Source organism: Grus americana, chromosome 21 (genome assembly GCF_028858705.1).
Source record: "Grus americana isolate bGruAme1 chromosome 21, bGruAme1.mat, whole genome shotgun sequence".
Lineage (NCBI taxonomy): Eukaryota > Metazoa > Chordata > Aves > Gruiformes > Gruidae > Grus > Grus americana.
Window position 1 is genome coordinate 6,871,104 of NC_072872.1, and position 18,306 is coordinate 6,889,409.

Below are 18,306 nucleotides of genomic sequence, written 5' to 3' on the forward strand. Positions count from 1 at the left end.
AGAGACCTAGATGTGGAATTGAACTCCCTCAAAGTTAATTCCCAAAGCTGGGTATTGGATGTAGGTCACTTTCTGCCTTGTTCTGAGACTCAGCTGAGCTTGAAATACTGTTCAGTTTTCACTAAGGAGTGGAAGACACACATACCCCTTCTGTTCTGTCCAGGTCATTGCCTCTGAAGGCAATGCCACAAGGTGTAATCGTAACATCAGTCCACGTTTGCAACGTGTGAGCCAGGGAAAGCTGCCGTTTCCAGGCTTTGCTTTTAAGAAGAGAATTCTGTGAACCAGTCTTTCCACATACAAATTCCTGTATTAAGCATGCGAAATAGGCACGGAAGGACACAGTTGTTGAGGAAAGTGTCCTTCTGTATATGACCTGAGGACACATTTTGGACAACCTGTTTTCCCACCAGCCAATATTTTTTTTTTCCCGTGATTAATCACCTTCAAAGAGCATCACTAGATTGCTGCTGCTGGTGTTGCCATCACATAGACACCTACCTTCGTGGCCCAAGGTTCACGTGTGCCATGTCAGTAAGCCGCAAAACGTTAAGGAGAGTTCCTTTGTAAAAAAAGGGTGGTTAATAGGGCTAAATCCATATAGCTTGGCTGACCCTGAAGTGGCCTTCCATGGCTGATAGAGAAGGCGCCTAGAGCAAAAGCCTACAGAAATAACAGAAATTTCTGTGTAACAGCGGCATCCTGTGGGCAAAGAAAGATTCCCAGTAAAATATTTGGAAAACTAGGATAGGACCACGTGAGTAGAGTTTTCCCTCCCACATGCAGAGCTCCGCATCCCTGCTCCAGCCTGTTGCCGTAAGCAATAGAATGTCCTCACTGAGCAAGAGACTGAGATGAACTCAAGTTGACTAGATGCCAGAGGATGCATGTTGTGGAAATGCAGGATCAAAGAATCATAGCAACACAGGATCAGAAGTCTCAAGACGCCCTCCAAGCCATGCCCTGTACCAAACAGCATCGGTTCTACCCTGTGATTTCAGCACTGACCAGTTCCTAACGCCTGTTCGGGTAGAGATTTCATAGCCCCTTGCCAGTCTCCTGCAGCATTTCACTAGCCTTGAAAAGTTTTCCCTAACATCCAACCTGAGTCTTCGTTGCTCCATTTTGACCCATTACTTTTTGGCCTATCCCCTAAGCACACAAACCAGATTATTTCCTTCTCCTCGGTATCCGCCTTGTGCACAAGAACAGTTTTCTTCTCTCGAGTCCTTCCTTCCCTTAGACACAGCACGTCCTATGCCTGTCCTGCAGTTGTAAACCTCAAAAGGAAAACTCCTTACATCCTGCAGACTGCCCCTGGGTGACACGTACCAGACTGGCTCCTTTCTTTTCACAAATGTCGCCCCACTAGAAAAGATTCATTGGAGCTCACGCTTTTGTACACACCAGAGAGGTTTGCCGCTTGCAGTATCTTTGGTGTTAAGCACAACCAAAATACCACCTCTCCAAAGTGTTTATATACAGCAAATGCAAAATCTCATCAAAATAATCACAGTAAAGTTTTTATCTCGGCCATGGACTATGCTGATGCTGTATGACTTTGTGTTTGCCTGAGAAGGAGACTTCATAGACAGTCTAACGCACTTTTCCAATTTTGTTTTTTCGAAAAAAGATTAGCTGGGGAGAAAAAATAAAAATCCTGACATAACTTAGTCTGGGCATGCAAATTCACACGTTTACAACAAGCACTGGCAAAAGTAAAGCCTAAGTTATGCTGATATTTATAGAGTGAGCACAAAAGAAGCTACTCTAAATGTGAATGGATCTTTTCAGACAATTGAAGTTGGCTGTACTCACCTGTCTCTAATGTATTTCTGTGTTGACGCTAACATAAATCTGCCTGGTAAAACGCAAGCTGAGGGAGGGAGCATCAGCGCACGCTTAGATCCACTTACCGCATTCCCAAATACCGACCAGTACTCACTCTCCATCCTCTGGCCAAAGGGCAAAACGCGCTGTGGTTCTGGTCAGAACCGAGTCAGACTCAATTCACTCATTTTCACATTCACATTTTCACAATCGCCCCAACGTGTGTGTTTAAGCGGTCTGGCCAACATCACTTTTACGCAACACAGAGGACAAGGGACACGGAGTCCTTCTATTTGGCTTTTATCAGATGGCAACGACAAGCTTGGTTTGGACAGGTCCTTTGTACCCTGTAGGCATAAAAGTTACGGTAACTGCTACTACGCTGTGGCTCGCTTTGTCTCAGAAGTTTCCTCTCTTCAGTCTTCGTAAGCCCTAGGCAACAATGCTGCATGTTATCTTTGTTTTCTCCTTTTGAGTTTTAGGGCTCTAGATAGTATTCCTGATGGGCTAGCGGGAAAAAGAATGGCATGTGATTTTTTTTTTTTGCTGCCTTATTCCTGTTGTGGGTGCAGCGTCTCACGCTGGCAAGTTTTGTGCTTGTGGTTTTATCACACTGCATCATACAAACATATTACTCGATTTTACTGCTGTCAATGCTGTTCTTCGCTGTCACTGCAGGCCACTCTTTTAACCCTTGCTGTGCTATGCCAGCCTACATTAGCAAAGACTACAAATAAAACAAAATTCCAATCCGTTAGCTTCATCGGAGCCATGCTCGATGTGCCACTGAGCAACAGAACAGGACAGGCAAGCTTAAAAAGTGTTTACAAGGTGTCTCTGAAATCAGCAGGGATAAAGTCGGTGAGTAGAGCGTGTCCTGCCACAGGCACAAGAGATCCACACTGTCAGAGTCGTCGGTACCATCAGCAGAGACACGATCCAAACTCATAAATTGCCGCTGCCTCTTTGAAAAGGAAGTCATGATACAGGTAGTAATACTTTATGCTTTTAGATTGATGCATGCTGAGTTGGAGTGCCACCGATGATCCCACGCAGGCAATATCTGAGCTCTGACCTTGCAAAAAGCCATCCCTGGCAGAAGGCTGTCCGGGAGGCAGCCCTAGAGCCTTTCTGAGCCCTCCTGGCTACCTGGCGAACAAAGGGGCACAGTGCCTTGAAGGGAGCTACACTGAATCCCAAAATGTCCCTTACAGTGGACCAAGTTACCCTGAAATAACCCCCAAAATCGAACATTTAAAAAAGAGCATCCCGGCGCGGATCCTGCATCCTTTCGCCGTCAGCCATTCCCGGGGGCTTCAAGGGCCATTTTGCCTGCGCAGAGAAAACAACAAGCGATCCCAAACATTTATTATCCTCGACCCCATGAAGGCGTCAGGCGCACCAGGAACACCGAGCACAGGCGGGTCGCACCTCAGGCAGCGGCGGGGCGTTTGCCGGCCAAGGCAGGAGGGACACGCCGGGACAGCAAGAGCCGTGCCCGGGCCAAAACACGGTACGGAGCCGCCGCAGCCCGCCCCGGGCCCGGCCCCGGAGTCACGGCAGAGCAGCCCACCGCCAACCCGGGCAACCGCACCGCCTCTTCCCCCAGGCCCCGCGGGCGGGCCGGGGCCGGGCCGGGCCGGGCCACGCCGCCGGGGGTCTCCCGCGTCCTCCCGGGACTTGTAGTCGGCGGCGCCCCGCGGGCGGCGAGCAGGGCGGGCAGAGAACTACCTCTCCCAGCATGCCCCGCCGGCTGTCAGCGGCTGCGAGAGGCCTGGGCGGGGCGCACGGGCGGCCCCGGAGGAGCGGGGTAGAGCGGTGCTGCTGCAGCACTCGCGGGGCGGCCGGCTGCGGCCCGGTTCCTCGGCCGCTTCCCCGGGGGTAAGAGGGGACGCCTTGGAGGGAGCCGGGCCGGGCCGGGCCGGGCCGGGCCGGGCTGGGCTGGGCCGGGCCGGGCTGCGCTGCGCTGCCTCAGCGCGGTGCCGTCGCCGTGGGTGCGAGGCCACCTCACGGCCTGGGCGGCGCGGGCGGCCCCCGGCGGGCCCTGGGGGTTTGGCGGCCCCGGGGGCCGAGGGAGTCTCTGGGTGTCGCGGCCGGTTCCCGGCGGGGTGGCGGGCCCCCGGGGGCGGGAGCGGGGAGGACGGGCGCGGCGCTGCGGTGGGGAGGCGGCTCCGCCGGGCGGGTGCCGGGGGCGCTGCGGCCGGGCTTGGGCCCGCCTGTGCCGCCGCGAGTGCGGGGGCTGGCGCTGGACCCGTGTGTCGTACGGCGCAGGTCTCGAGTGGGAAAGGAGCCGGGGGCCGCTGGCCGCAGCCCACCTGAGCCGCTTCTCGTGTTTTCTGCTCTCTCCCTAGGCCGCTGTAGCAGGTCTCCAGCTCAGACTCCTGCACCGAGAATGAATGAGGGAAGAAAGCAAACACAGCCCTTGGCTAAGGACAGTGGCTTTCTGGAAGGTTGTCTGAATTTTGTTCTTTCTTGGCTCTGTCAGGTACGTGCCTGGCTTTTTCTCCTTTTCTTCCTTGGGCTAGGTTGGGAATAGGGCTGCTCCGAGTGGCTGATTTTCTTTCTGCCACGTTTAGCCAGGGTTGAGTCCGTAGTGGGATGTGTCTGCTTGCTCCTGCTCCATTTTTATTTCTTTTCTTCTGGATGGCGAGTGCTGGCTGCCCTGGAGGATGTAAACATACATCCTGTTTTCCTGTTCTGAAACAGGTACTGCAGGTAAGTCCTTACTTGCTAAGGTGAGAGCCGAGCACTGAAACATTGGCAGCGATTCCTACTGGGCATTTTGTATAACTGGAGCACGTGCTGTATGCTGAATATAACTCAGAACTGAAGCACATGTGGCTTTTTCTCTCCTGTGTTTCTGTGATACTTGCAATCTTCCTGAACTCAGAAAGAGTCATGAGAACAAGGGCCAAACTTAAAACTAGAGAAGATGGTACAGCTGCATTGGAGCACTACTTATCTTTGTTCTGATTTCCCTGCAGACACTCAACTCCCGAACTTACTTTCTGAGTGTAACAAATTCTAATTTCTACCTCACTTAGAAACAAGTGAGCTCTGGCTCACCTTCATGGAGGTCACTTGAGCTTGGCTTTACTGTTCAACCTTCTCTGTTTTTGGCTAAGAGCCTCATTATATCTTCTGCACTTCTCTGTTGCTTTAGAAGGAGTTTATTTGGCTCAAATGGGATACCGTTCTTATTTCTCCTCTGTTTTAACAGCTCCTTGACTTCCTAAAACTGCTTCCTACAAAGAACAATGCAGTTGTCCATCCTTCTAGGTCCTTCTTCCATACTGTTGAATTCCATACCTGTTGAATTTTTTGTCAGTGGTTTCAGGATATAGATGAGTGAATTGTCAAGGGATGCGGTTACTGTAGATCACCCACATTGCAATTGGAATGTTGTGTGCCATGTTGCCTTGTTGATAACAGAAATCAGAAGGAGAAAGCTTCGATACCCTTGGCAGAGCTAGAGAAGTTCTTGCCCTGTTTTGAGCTTTACTTTCTGCTCTGAGTTATAGGTGTCTAGTTTTGTGTCTGGAGCAGCTAACTTCCATTGGGTAGATGATGGTTCCGTTCAAGAAGTTGTTCCTCAAGGCAGCCAAGGGCAGTAGATTGGGTGTCAGGTGACTCACAGTGTAGTCCCAGCTCTAACTGATGTGTCTTCAGTACTTTACGCCTGTTTTCCATACTAATCTTGTCTATGGCTGTGGTGGAAGGACATGAGTTCATTTAGGACTGGCAAGCGTGCCTGCAACATATGTAACAACCAGTTACCTAGTTGTTGTTTAACAGCATTGCCCCTGGTTCAGTTTTCTTGAATAATTATTCTCTTTTTAGGCTTCAAAAAAATAAGTATGTTTCCTGTCCCTTTCTCTTTGCACAGCATACCTTGCTGAGTCACTGACATGAGAAGAATCTTCATAATAGTACGATATTTGAGTTGGCTTAATTCTCTGCTTATTATGATATTGCTGTATACCTTCATATGTTTTGACATTTATTTTGAATGCGTGTTTGAAGCTCTGTGACTGAGAATCCTGTGCCAAATTAGTGTACAAAGAATCTGTTATTTTCCTGCTGTGGTCTGCAGTGGCTGCTAATCCACTGCTGGGGTAGTGTGGAAGAATTGGGAATCCATGCATAGCATCTGTCCACTCAAATTTTGACAAATGTCTTGGAAGTTGCAAAAACGGTAGAAGTACTACAAGTATGGTGGTTGCAATTGTCTCCTTCCACTTTTACTTGGAAAGGAGTATGTTCATGGCTTTCTAAGCTACCTTGATCAAAAAGCGTGTGGCTACGTGAGCGCCATGGGCTGTTGAGAGCTGTGGTAGTTATCTCTGAAACAAGCTCATCTCTTGCCTTGCATTCATGTAGCATTACTACTGGTTGCTTGCAGAGACCAGTCTTGGTTGCCTATGGTTTTGCTGAAGTTCAAGGCTTTCTCCAACTTGATAATTAAGCTCTCCTAGGTCATGTTGCCCCTGCCTGCCTGTTCCCATCAAATCTGTTTGCCTTGCTCATCATCTGTGATACAGAACTGCTCCTGGGCTCTGGCAGAATTCAGGGTCATTGCTGAATGTGACCATACCGCTTGTGACAATACTCATCATCCCCTTTCATTTTGAGTTGCTGGGATCCAGGAATAGAATGCAAAGTCCTGTGAGCAGACTATTTGAGTCCTAGTTGTTTTTCAAGGATTCTGATCCATGGCATATCAAGGGTATTTATGGAGGGGCCAGGGTGTTGTAATACAGTGTGCTCAGAGGGAGACCAATGCACTGTTTGGTATGATCTCACTAGAAGCTCTGATTGGAGAGAGATCATTGGATACTCTTCTCTCCTTAAGCAAATAGTGAGAAAATGGAGTCTCTTGTTTCTTGGGAGACTTACAGAATTTAATATTTCTGCTCCCTCTGTAATGAGAGCTGTAGCTGTGTTTGAAATTTCCCGGAATATGGAACAAGTCTTCTAGTGTTTAGACTGACTGTATGTGGAAAATGGCATCAATGAAGGCACATGTGTGCTAGCAGGACAGTAATGGCTTGATCTTAGACCTCAATTCACGTTCCTTGACATGACCCCAAGGAATGCAAGAATACACGCTGGATTGTGGGCTGATACTTTCTTTTTTTTCCCTCCTGTGACTAGTATGGGCCAGGTTGTGGAGAACAGAACTTGGAGCTAGGATACGTGAACTTTGTTCCTGGCTCTGCCACCAATCCCATATATAAATATGGCTCCATTTCCCATGTGTAAAGTGTTCTTGCATTCTTTAAAGTACTCAGCTATCCAGAGCTGAAAGATAAGATCTGTACTTCTAAAATGTACAAACTTGTAAGTGAATTGGTGTACGTGCTGACCCTCAAACCTTTGTTAAGTACCAGCGAGGAAAGCAAGAGCTAACTACTCATTCTGCTCCCACGCAGCTGATGTCTCTCTAGCCAAAGGCATGTCAGGATAGATTAGACTTAAACCTTTTGATCTGCTTTCAGAGCACAGAAAGGGCAAGTTCCAGGCTGAAAACTGACAGGAGTGCAACGTTGACCATTCTGAAAGCCTGAAGGGGAATCTGAAAGTTGGTAGGATGAGCTATCAAGGCTCATCAGAGATTCAGCAGGTTTTATGCTCCAGCTTGCTCTCTGCTGGAGTCTGAAGTTGCTACTTTTAATTTTTAAAAGTTGGAGAAAATTGTGTTCGTCACTTGGATGATTTGTAATCCTATCGTATCACCACTGCTGAGGGTACGGGCGTCTAAATACCTGTGAACAGCTATATCACGGAACCACAGTACTGTGTTTTCTCCCACCCACTACTCAACCATGTGTCTACCAGCAGGACTTCAGCGTTAATTCCTCTTGATTTTTTTTTTTTAACTCCTTCAGTAATGTTAATTTTCTGATTTGGAATGACTTTTGGGGGAACTTACTTTTCTGGACAGACAAGGCAATTGTGTAAATAGATTGGAGGATTATGAAGTCACCCACCCATATTTTCATGGTAAATAGGAGTGATAGCTGGTGTGAGAGAGATGTGGACCTGAGCTTTACCTGGGGCTCAGCACCATCAGCTTTGGGCCAGATAATCTTGCCTCTGAGAAATATATTAGAGCAATGTCTAATTAAGGGCATAGTTGAAATCTGCTGCTGAGACAGATTTCTCATTGTTGGAATATGTTTCTGTGTGGTCCTCCATTTCTAGGTGACTGAAAATAGGTCTGGAAGCAATTTTGATGAGGGCACCCAGTCCACCCTTGGCCACAAGACATGATAAACTACGCTGAAACCACTCCTGATAGATATGATGAGCTTGTTCTTTAAGTAATGGAGGTTTTCTGGATTCCCTGGATAGGTTATATTTGACTTTATTAAACTAAATTTTTTTTACGTATTGTAATTTTTGTCAGTGTTCTGAATGGGCACAAAAAGACCTGCTAGCCAGTGCAAGGGATGCCATGTGGTTGACTGCTGACCTTTTAATGCCAACAGTCAGAAAAGTGATGGTGATTCGTGGCAGGGGAGGGGAGTCACTCAGCGCAATGCTTGTGAGTTTTTGTTTGTTTTCCTTATGCCATAGAGATCTTCCATGGAGGGTATGGGGAAGTTAAAATACCATTCTCCCATTTTTCTACGTAAAGTGAAAAAGACCTTAATTAAAACTTAGCAAATAATTGCTTTTTTTCTTTTTTAAAGAACATCACCTGGTGGTTGTAGGTGCTTTTGGGCAGGGCGTGCGTGTTTGGTTTTACTGTAATGCAATGTAAATTAAACTCTGAAATCTGCTGTTGAGGAAAAAGTGGCTTCTCCTCAGCCGCAGCTACTGAGCTTTTCAAGGCTTGAGGCAGCAATCTGCAAACTGTCAGGTCCAATTAAAGCAAATGGCTGGAGCTGTTTTTCTCCCTCCTGGAGAGAACACAGTTCATCAAAAGCCAGAAGGCAATTTCATTGGGCTCATGAGCAATTATCTTGTGGGATGTAATAAGAGATATCCACTAGATGCCCGGTGTGAACTTTCACTTATAATCGCTCTTAATTCTCCAGTAGGCAGATGAGCACTGATCTCACCAATTTAGAGCCTGAGGTTTTTATGTTCAGTAGAAGCTGGTAAAGGGAACTTGTTCTTTTATAGAGTTTGTTTGATGTTTACTTGTAAATCTAAATTTTGAACATCCCTGACCTGGCAGAAGATATTCTACCTTTCTGTGGGTTGTGAGTTAACCCTGGTAGGCAGCGAAGCACCACACAGCTGCTTGCTCGCTTCCACCCCAGTGCAATAGAGATGTGAACTGGAAGGGTAAAATGGAGAAAGCAGGACTTCATCAGGTGTAACAGTTGCTTGGGAAGGCAAACACCATTACTCCAAACATCCTCCCTTCCTATTTCTTTTGCCCAGTTTTTATTGCAGAGCATGATGTCATATGGGATGTCCCTTTGGTTGGTTGGGGTCAGCTGTGTTCCCATCCAAATTCTTGTGTACTCCCAGCCTATTCACTGGCAGGGCGGTGTGAGAAGCAGAAAAGACCAGATGCTGCGTAAGCACTGCTCAGCAATAGCTAAAACATCAGTGTGCTACCAACTCTGTTTTGGTCACAAATCCAAAACAGAGCATTGTAGAAGCTGCTATGAAGAAAACTAACTCCATCCTAGCCAAAACCAGTATGCTGTGGCATACCACAACTTCCGTTGTTGGAAGCCTTGGACAGCTGTTTATTTTTGGCTTACTGGTGGCGTTTCCTGAAGGTTGTATTTGCATTTGTATGGTTTAAAGCAAATGTTGACCTACTGTGCAATCCAGTTTATTTCATGGGTCTAGTCTGTTAGCACTGAACTGATTAATTTAAAATATTGTGCTATAAATCTTTGCTTCTGGTAGATCGTGCGGCTGATACTGTCACTTTGTTTAACTTATTTTGTTAGTCATCACTGACAAAAATCTCTTTTTGGTCCATAACTTGGTGACAAAACCAGTTTGGATTGAGGCTATGCAGATGAGTGCTTGGTTTTTGAAGCACATTCAGTTTTCTGTGTCTGTTGTCATCACAGGTGGGTTGAAGTTTGACATCTGTAGAAGAGCACAATCTTTTCATGCATGCCTTCACACCCAACTGGAGACTTCAGCCATTTTCTATTCTGAGATTGTTTGCCATTTTTTAGGAAACCAGAATGCTGGGGTCAAGCTTCTCAGAAGGGTTTGCACAAAATTGCTGTTATTGAACATTAATAAATTTGCTTCTTCCAGGCCTGCATTCTCTAACAAGGTGAAAGAATAGATAGTAACCCGCTGAAAGTATTGCTTCTACGACTTGAAAGGGAAGGTCCCGTTCCCCTTTCACCATAACAAATCAGTGCTAGAACACAATCAGTGTAAATGGAATGTAAAATTCAGTTTAGGCAAAACAGATCAATGGGCTGGCATTTGTAAAGGGCAAGTGTTGATTGTAGAGATAAAATGCACTCAATGGGAGAGCATAGCGTCTGGCTAGTTATTTTTAGCATTTCTTTACTCAGTGTCCCAGTATTTCAGGATGCGTGCCTGCTCTTACACAGTGAAGCTGAAATGATAAGATATTAATCCCTGAGCAAAGACATATTAATCACCTGCTTTATTCTGTTTATGTAATACAGTTAAATATACTTTGAGAGCAGGTGAGGTATGGGGCATGGAAATGGTTTAACCTCATGCAGGCTTTTTCTTGATTGATTGGTTTTAAGAGGCAGCTGCCCCACTTCTGATTTTTTTCTGCTGAGAGTAATTTGTCAGTAAGAATGGCTTCATTTATCTGCTATTGATATTTAACCCACAGAAACATTATCTGCACTTCTCTCCCCCTCTGTGCCAGTGATGCCGTTTTGCAAAATTTAGACTAAACAGAAATCCTGACAGCACAAGGAAAAGTGAAGCAAAGTATCATTGAGACCTTGTGGCTTTGCAGTGAAATATTAAACTATTCAGCCAATCCTCAGATCCTTTTGGTGGGGTGAGGGGGGGAATTTAATGGATTTCTAGTGGTTAAGTTTGTCGCGTAGTGGCTGAGATGCTGTCACTCTTCTACCTGAGATCTGCTAGTGCTGGGAACTAAGAGTTTGTGTCTTCTGTAATTGGGCACTGTAGATTTGCAGTGGGACTGGGCTCTTTAGCCACCTTTGTGTTGGCACAGAAGATCAAGCCTTGGAAACTGCCTTCTGCAAAATAGAGAGTGGGGCCTTACTAGACTTTTAAAATGTTGCTATGAAGCATGTTGGGTGAGAGGGGTGCTATGCTGGCTGCCTTGAACTCAAACATTGCCTATAGTGCCGTAAGCATTCTTTCCTCTCCTAGGATAAAATGAATGCAAGATCCTTTCCAAACTGTATTTCAGCTGGCGTGTGCTCACTGTCTCTGGCCATCTGTTCATTGCTGTTACCAGTAGGGCTTGAAAATGAAAAGAACCACAATGTAATGGTGGCAGGGGTGATACTGTTGGTATTTGCTCTTGGTCCCTGGTAAGATTAGCATGGTTTCAGCTGGAAGATTCCTGTTCTGTTGAAATTTTACCTAGGACCAATTTACACTAGAGCATAATTGTTCAAAAGATTAGTCTTAGTGGCAAAACTAAGGTGAGACTGACCCTGATAGCAAAGGTTTCATTGCTGCTTTTATTTATTAATGTCTTTAGTCAGGATCAGATGGCTGTTTTAGAGGAGCAGTGTTGTCAGGATTGGGGTCCATTCTTGTCTTTTTGGACTTGATCTGATATCAGTAAAATTCTTTCATGACTTGGAAATGATTGGTTTTGACCTGCTGGTCCTTTGCTTTGATCTGCAAAACTTACTTCTTGCACGCAGGACCTCCCCAAGTAGTACAGCTCCTGCTAACTTGTTTTACCACCCAGTCCTGGTTCTTCAGTCTCAGTGGCTAAACAAGGCCTGATCTGACAGTGCTGCTCTTTGTGTGAGCAAGGGCTGTGGAATGAGATCTGGAGAACAATAAACAACTCAATGGGCCTGACTGCATGTTTTTCCACATCAAGATGTGGGACTTGTATTAGTGCTGTGTTATGAGGTGGTATTAAAGCCCAGTGTTTGTGAATTCGTTTATTGAATCAACTATTCTGATAGCAAAAAAACTTTATCATGTGTTAAAATTCAATATTAGCCCTTATATTAGAGTTATTTTTCTTGTTTAGTAGAGTTTTATGTATAGGTAATAGAAGGCACTATTACCAGGGAGCTTCTTAGAAGAGACCTGCTAAGAAGGCAAGGGTTTTGTTTGAGTAGTGGGGAAGCTAGCTGAAAGTAAGAGACTGCCTGAGTTGAGTAGATGATAAGCTCTGTTCTGAAGAAATGGGAGAGAATTAGAATATGTATCTCCAGGGGAGGACTTTTGGGCCTGGTACAAATGGACTGCATAGAAAGCCAAAGTTCAGAGTGGACAGGGAGAGAGACTTGCAAGCGGTAGAGCCGGGGATTGAAGTGGTGTGAATTGGAGTTGGGATAATAAGAAAGTGCTCTGGGATAGGCAGAAGTCTCCAGACGGGGCCCCTGCTGGAAACTGGAGGTTGAGTGCACAGAGTTCAGGTGTGCGGGGAGCCGGGGAGGGTTCCTTGGGGCTGAGGTTGCACAAGGCAGCACACCTGGGGCACCACAGCCAGCCGGCAGCAGGAAGGGCTGCTGGCTCCTAACAGCCTCACCTGGGAGCTGGGCAGGGCCAAAAGCTACAAGGGTGTCCTTATATCATGGTGAGTCAAAAATGATTATTTACTGTGTGTTTTGCTGCTTTTCTGCTCTGCTTTCATTTAATAGTGAATGTATTTGTGGTAATTGTGTGTGTCCTTGAGAGAAATTACACTGCATCCTGTTAGAGCGTATGCTGTGCTGGCCTGGGGTCTTCCTGTTTGCTGAGGAGACAGAAAAGTGAAGGGTAAGTCTGAATTTGAGCTTATTGGCATCAATACTAGCTTTGGTAATTACCTTAGCAGCTTTGAGCCTTGGTCAGAGGTATTTGATCCTAGTTGTTGTCTGTTATTAAAGAATACAGAAGTATTTATTTCTGTTTTGCAGGTAGGGAAACTGGAATAGGGAACAATACTTAATTGTGTAGATAACCATTGGCCAGGCATTTAGCTGTTCAACTTGTGTTGGTTTCACAAAAACACTGCTTGTGTCAGGAAGGGGGAAAACGTTGTCAAGCCTTATTTCTGTAGGGTGAATGTGCGTAGGAGTAGTGCAGAAAGCAGTACTGCTGAAACCCACTGCATAGCCACAGCAGAAGTTCTTAAGCCAATATGAGCTGACTTAATTTATCCATTACACTTAACTTGTTTGGATCTCTGTTGATGTTCCTGGTGCGAGGACATAGAAAAGTAATTCTTGAGACTTTCAAGTAGTGGTAGTTGATCAATCTGAATGTTTCATTGCTTGGTATGACTTTTTTTAATGGCACTGTGTCCCTGAAGTTCCCTTGGAAGCAAGCAGTGGAAATGTGTGTGTATGGTGAGGGCTTAAAATAAAATACTTGCAGTGACTACGAACCACTTCAGCAGCTAAATAATACAGAATGGTTGAATAAACTGCTCCTGACTGAGTCAGGTACCTCTCTGCTGCCTGTTTTAGTTGGGAACAGATCCTTTTGGTCCCTGAGTTGAACTGCAGACCTTCGCTCTTGTGTAGAATCCCACTGCAAAGTACGAGGCCAGCAGGACTACCACCAGTGTCCTTTGGCGTCTTGTTGTTGAACTGTCTCCTGAAGGATGAACGACATCATTCTGGTTGCTTGTTTGTGTTGCAATGAATGTTCCGGATTTCTGCTGTTGCAGGCAGTGTTGGTGATGTGCTCTGTTCCAGGCTGTCTGTGCTAGATGTCTGTAAACGTTTTATGAGGTTTGCCCAGTCTGCACTGGAATCAAGGAAGGATAAAGCAAGTGACGTTTGTCTTGACAGAGCTCATTGGCTTGCAGTTATTTTGCTGATGTCAAGTGAATCCTGTCCTACCAAGCAGAGCCAGGGCACTGTGCATATGTTCACCTTTCCCCTGAGAGAGATGAGTTGATCAAATACCAAAGCACAATTCCACTCATTTGCTAATAAAATTCACAGCTGGAATGTCCCTGGCATACCTTTGTTCTGCTTGTTAAGTCCTTATGAGCACTGATCCGAAAGGATCATTGTCCGTTTCAGTAATCCCTGTAAATGTTTGCATTCGTTTCATCCGGTTTCTGCCACTTGCAACTATTGATTGTTATGGCTTTCTTAGTTACACTCTGTTTTCCTAATCCTTTCAATGCTTTCTGTTGCTTTTCAATGGAAGAATCTCATCAACGTTAACTTACCGTGCTCCTATTGCTGCTTCTGCCTTCGCTGTTTCGCAGAGAATGAAAGACTAGGGAGGTGGCCGAGATGTAAGCTAACTCCCAGTCTGCTGCAAGTTAATAAACGCAAGCCTGTGTGTAGTTCTTCCTGTGCTGCTTATTCACCATTTGTACGAGGGGAGGGGCCTCAGAAGACAGGCTGTAAAACTCTTTAGATCCTCCTCTAATTAGAATAAGCTTCTCTACCCACCTCCGAGTTGTGCTGAGGATGCCACAGCTTAATTCTCTTACTCATTGCATTGTATACCATGTGCAAAAGGTCATGCGGGAGAATGGGTTTATAGCCTCATAGTATAAATATATATATGGGGCAGTGTAAATACAGTATGTGTTGAATAAACAAATACTGAGTTTCAAAAAGCATTGATCTGCCTGGTTTTGTCAGGCAGAGGACAGAGTGTTTTCTCCTCTTTATAATGTTACGTATTTTCTGTCCCTGAACGGGAATTTATGGAGGAAATCTTGACTCCTGTGACAACTGCCCAGATCCACCCAGGATTCACCAAGGTGAAGATTTTGCCCTCAGCTGGCAGTCTCTAGCCCTGTTCCAGTGTACCCCGTTGCATAGTCGCGCTCACGTCAGAGGCCTGACACTTGCATTCAAAGCACGCGCGTGAGCGACAGCCTTAAGGAGGATGCAAAACATTACTGTGAGGGAATTGCACGTGGCCTGGTCCTGTGGATATCTGGGCAGGATTCGTGGCTTTTAAAGCATAAAAATAGCGATGCTTGCTGTGGCCATTCTCCAGGGAATCTGACCTACAGCCATGTCTGTCTCCAGCTGGCTGGAGAGTGGAGTCAGGAGTCTCTTGAGGGCTGGCCGGAGGGAACGAGGCGGCTCCTCGCTCGCTATCGGCCCGATGCAGATGACTGCGAGGGGGCCTGCGTGACTGCTGTGGCTCTCGGAAGGAAACCCGGCTTTTATCTTAGCTCAGGGCTGCGGAAACGGGCCGGCTGCCTCAGGGCCGGGCCGGCCTGAGCTTTAGGGTCGAGCAGGGAAGAGTTTGCTCTCATCTGGGGTGGATCTTCCTCCTGCCTCTGCCCTCGCAGCCCTGCAGCCGGGGGGCTGGGTCGCTGCAGCTTTCTCCGGGGAGGTGTCAGTCGTCGGGGTGCCCTGAGCAGTTCCCCCTGCCCCGGACGGGACGGGGCTCTCCGAGCCGGCGGGGCCGCCCGAAGCGGGAACGGGCCGGACAACGTCTGGCTCCGCCCGGGAGCCGCCCCTCATGTCCCGGCTCGGCTGCGCTGTGGCGGCTTGGGAGCGCCCCGCACAGCGGGGGACAGGCCGAGGGCGCCTGCCGGGAAGCGAAACCGCTTTGCAGCTGGCTTTGGCAGCCGGAGGGCAGGGCCCCTTGGGGCAGCGGGCTGGCCGGACGGCTCCCGCTGGCAGGTAACGCGGGGCAGGAGCGCGGGGGGCCGGGCCGGGCTTGTCCCTCGCCTCGGCCGGAGCCGTACCGCGCGTCGCGGGCTCAGGCCGGCGGGGCTCGGGCTGCGGTGCCGCCGATCCGGCGCGGTGGTAGCGGCCCGGGCGGTGGCGGGAGCTGCCGAGGGTTCACGGCAGGAGGCCCGTTGCTCCGGCTCGTTCGGGCTCTGGCGCAGCGATGGCTCTCCCGGCAATCGTCCCGCCGGATCGGGGTGTCTGCTGGGAGCAGGGCTTCACCGGGTCCGAAGGATCGAGTTGTTACGTCGGGTTTAGGGGTTTGTAGCCTGCGTGTGCTTTGTAGTCCTTGGAAAACTACCTAAGAGCAGGAAGATGAAAGTAAGCGGACGGCGTGAGCGCTCTGGTAGGTGTTGCTGGATGCTGCAGATCTCCGGTTTACTAGAGATATAATATCCAAAATAACAGACCGTGCTTGAGGAAAAGGAAGAGTCAAAGTGAATGAAAATAGTAAGAGATGGGAGTGATGTTGTTTTCCAAAATGCTTAGCATATTAATGACTACTTCTGAGGCTTATGGATTAACAGCTGGGAAAGCTGGGCATTTCAGGCTCAAGTGAGCTGCAGTGGAAGAGACCCCGTAATAAAAGTTCTGCCGTAGCCATCTCCATGTGAGTTCACAAAGGATATTCAGGAACTAGAAATTCTAGAGGAATATCAAAGTCTGAGCTTCTCAGGCTTATGCTGCTGTTTTGAAAAAGTGGATGATTTGCATTTGCTATAGCCAGGGCACTTAAGGAAGTATCCTTAGGATAGGCAAAGCTCTCCAATGTGGAACAATTCACCTGAGGAGACAATTCAAACTGCAAAATATGTGTAAAGGAAAAAAAAAACACCTGCTTTTAAAAAAAATAAAAATACTAACCTGAAACAAAATCACTTGCATCTTCCTTTGTTTACCATACTGTCCAAATAACTTGATAACTGAGTTACGCGCACTGGTCAATCGGCTTACACCACTGTTCGGTTCTGTTTACTGTGTATCCAGTACAGCAGCAACCTTTGCCTCTTACCAGACAGATGTTAGGTTACCTCCAGAGCCCCTTCTACCAAGCACAGTTTGAATATTGGCAGGAAGTCGCAACAATTATTGCAACTAAAATGTTGCAGACTGAAGGCGCTAAAGCATTTTCCCTTTCTTCCAGTTAAGTATTACTGGGATGTCCTAAGAATGGACTCACAGATTATACCTGGACTGTTCTTTCCTGTGTCACAGTAGATGAAGTCAGAATGTTAGGTCAGGATTCAGAAATATGCCTGCGTCTTATAATGGACTATTTGTTCATGGTTACTTTAAACTCCCATGGGAAACTGGTGTTTTCTCTGTGAATAATTTCTGGCAGCTATACCTATCCTTCTGTGGAATAATTATGACCCAGACAGCATCGAGGGAGGAGTATTTGCTTCAATGAGTGAAACATTTCCACTTAGGAAGTAAATAATACTGATCTCTGGCAAGGTTCAGACTGCATGAGCATTGTAATTCATCTCGTAAAGATTTTGAATGGTTCTTTACTTGTTACGCATCACCCCTGCAGATTAGATGGGAATGCAGAATGTATTTGGTGCCTTCTTGTGTGGAAAATGGAGTATTCGCGTTAAGACGACAGCCTTCAGAGCAGCGATCGAGGGATTGCATGAAGGTCATTGCAGTGCAGACAACTCCGTTGACTAGTATTCAGCATCCCAAGTGTACAGTTGAACTACGATAGCTTCCTCGAGCTGTGGGATGAGTACACGAGCAGCTGCTTTGTGAGTCGCAGGGACCTGCAGAACCAAGGGAAGCTTGATGCCTGTGGCAGCAGTAAAAGTCTGTTCCCATCTGGATCCAGCTTATTACGGGCTACTGATTAGATGGATTTTTGTCCTTGCAACTTGGTACCTGTGCTACTGACAGCGATTGCTGTCTGTTGGCAGTTCTGCTGTGAGACACCTGATGTTGGCATGTTCTATTGCATCCCTAAGTAAACTCACAGCGCAGTGAAATGATGTGTTTCTCCAGGACTGTTTCTACAAAGTGGCTTCCTGTAGCTTGTGTAGTTTGCTGGCAGCTTGAAGAAGGGATCTCTGTAGCATCCATGTCAGAAACGTAGTGCACAGAGAAGGTGTGGTTTTGCCTGTATATAGATCGCACGTTTCTAGGCCCAAGGCAGTTCTGACCTCAGGTTGGTACTCTGCTGTTTGACCGCTCTGTTGAGCATGTGTCACGATATACAGTGTGCTAGCCCGCTCTCCTGTTTTCAGGTAGCAAGGGATCATCCTCCTTTGTACTGCAGTGACTTAAATTTTATGGGTTTGTGGCACAGCCTGGAATATTCTTTAATGCTGAATAATTTTTGGAACTGGCATTGCCTTCCTTGAAATGCCGAGAGTTCTGAAGCCTGTGATGTTTCATTCACTCCTGGGGAGAGGGAAAAGGTCCACTGAAATACCATAAAACTCTTAAGGTTGGGGAGTGGCACTCCATCCTCATCTAAAAATCCCTATGGTATTCGTTGTTCCCTGCTCTAAGCGTGCAGTTCCTTTTCCCACTGTTATTACCTACCCCCCACCTTCCACCAGTTCACTTGGATGAAACAGGGGAGGTGGTTGTTGTTTTTAAGGAAAAGCCATGTAGCAATAATTGAACTGTGCTTCTCCTGTACCTTTGTATTGTTGGATGTTTCCCTTTGTTTTCTCTGCAGTGGGTTTGA

At 47.0% G+C, this 18,306-nt stretch overlaps 1 protein-coding gene across 6 annotated transcripts in view; it reads left to right on the top strand.

The window, feature by feature from the left end:
- Window positions 1-3,597: 3,597 nt before the first annotated feature.
- MIB2 (MIB E3 ubiquitin protein ligase 2) overlaps window positions 3,598-18,306 on the top strand; it is a 50,957-nt gene continuing 36,248 nt past the window's right edge. For 2 of the 6 annotated variants that reach the window (XM_054849606.1, XM_054849611.1), the window contains exons 1-2: window positions 3,598-3,711; window positions 4,182-4,315. The gene's annotated coding sequence lies outside the window, so the exon portion shown is untranslated. Of the gene's footprint in view, window positions 3,712-4,181; window positions 4,316-15,224; window positions 15,567-18,306 lie in introns of those variants that run through there. The other 4 variants (XM_054849605.1, XM_054849609.1, XM_054849607.1 and 1 more) reach the window with 3 other exon arrangements.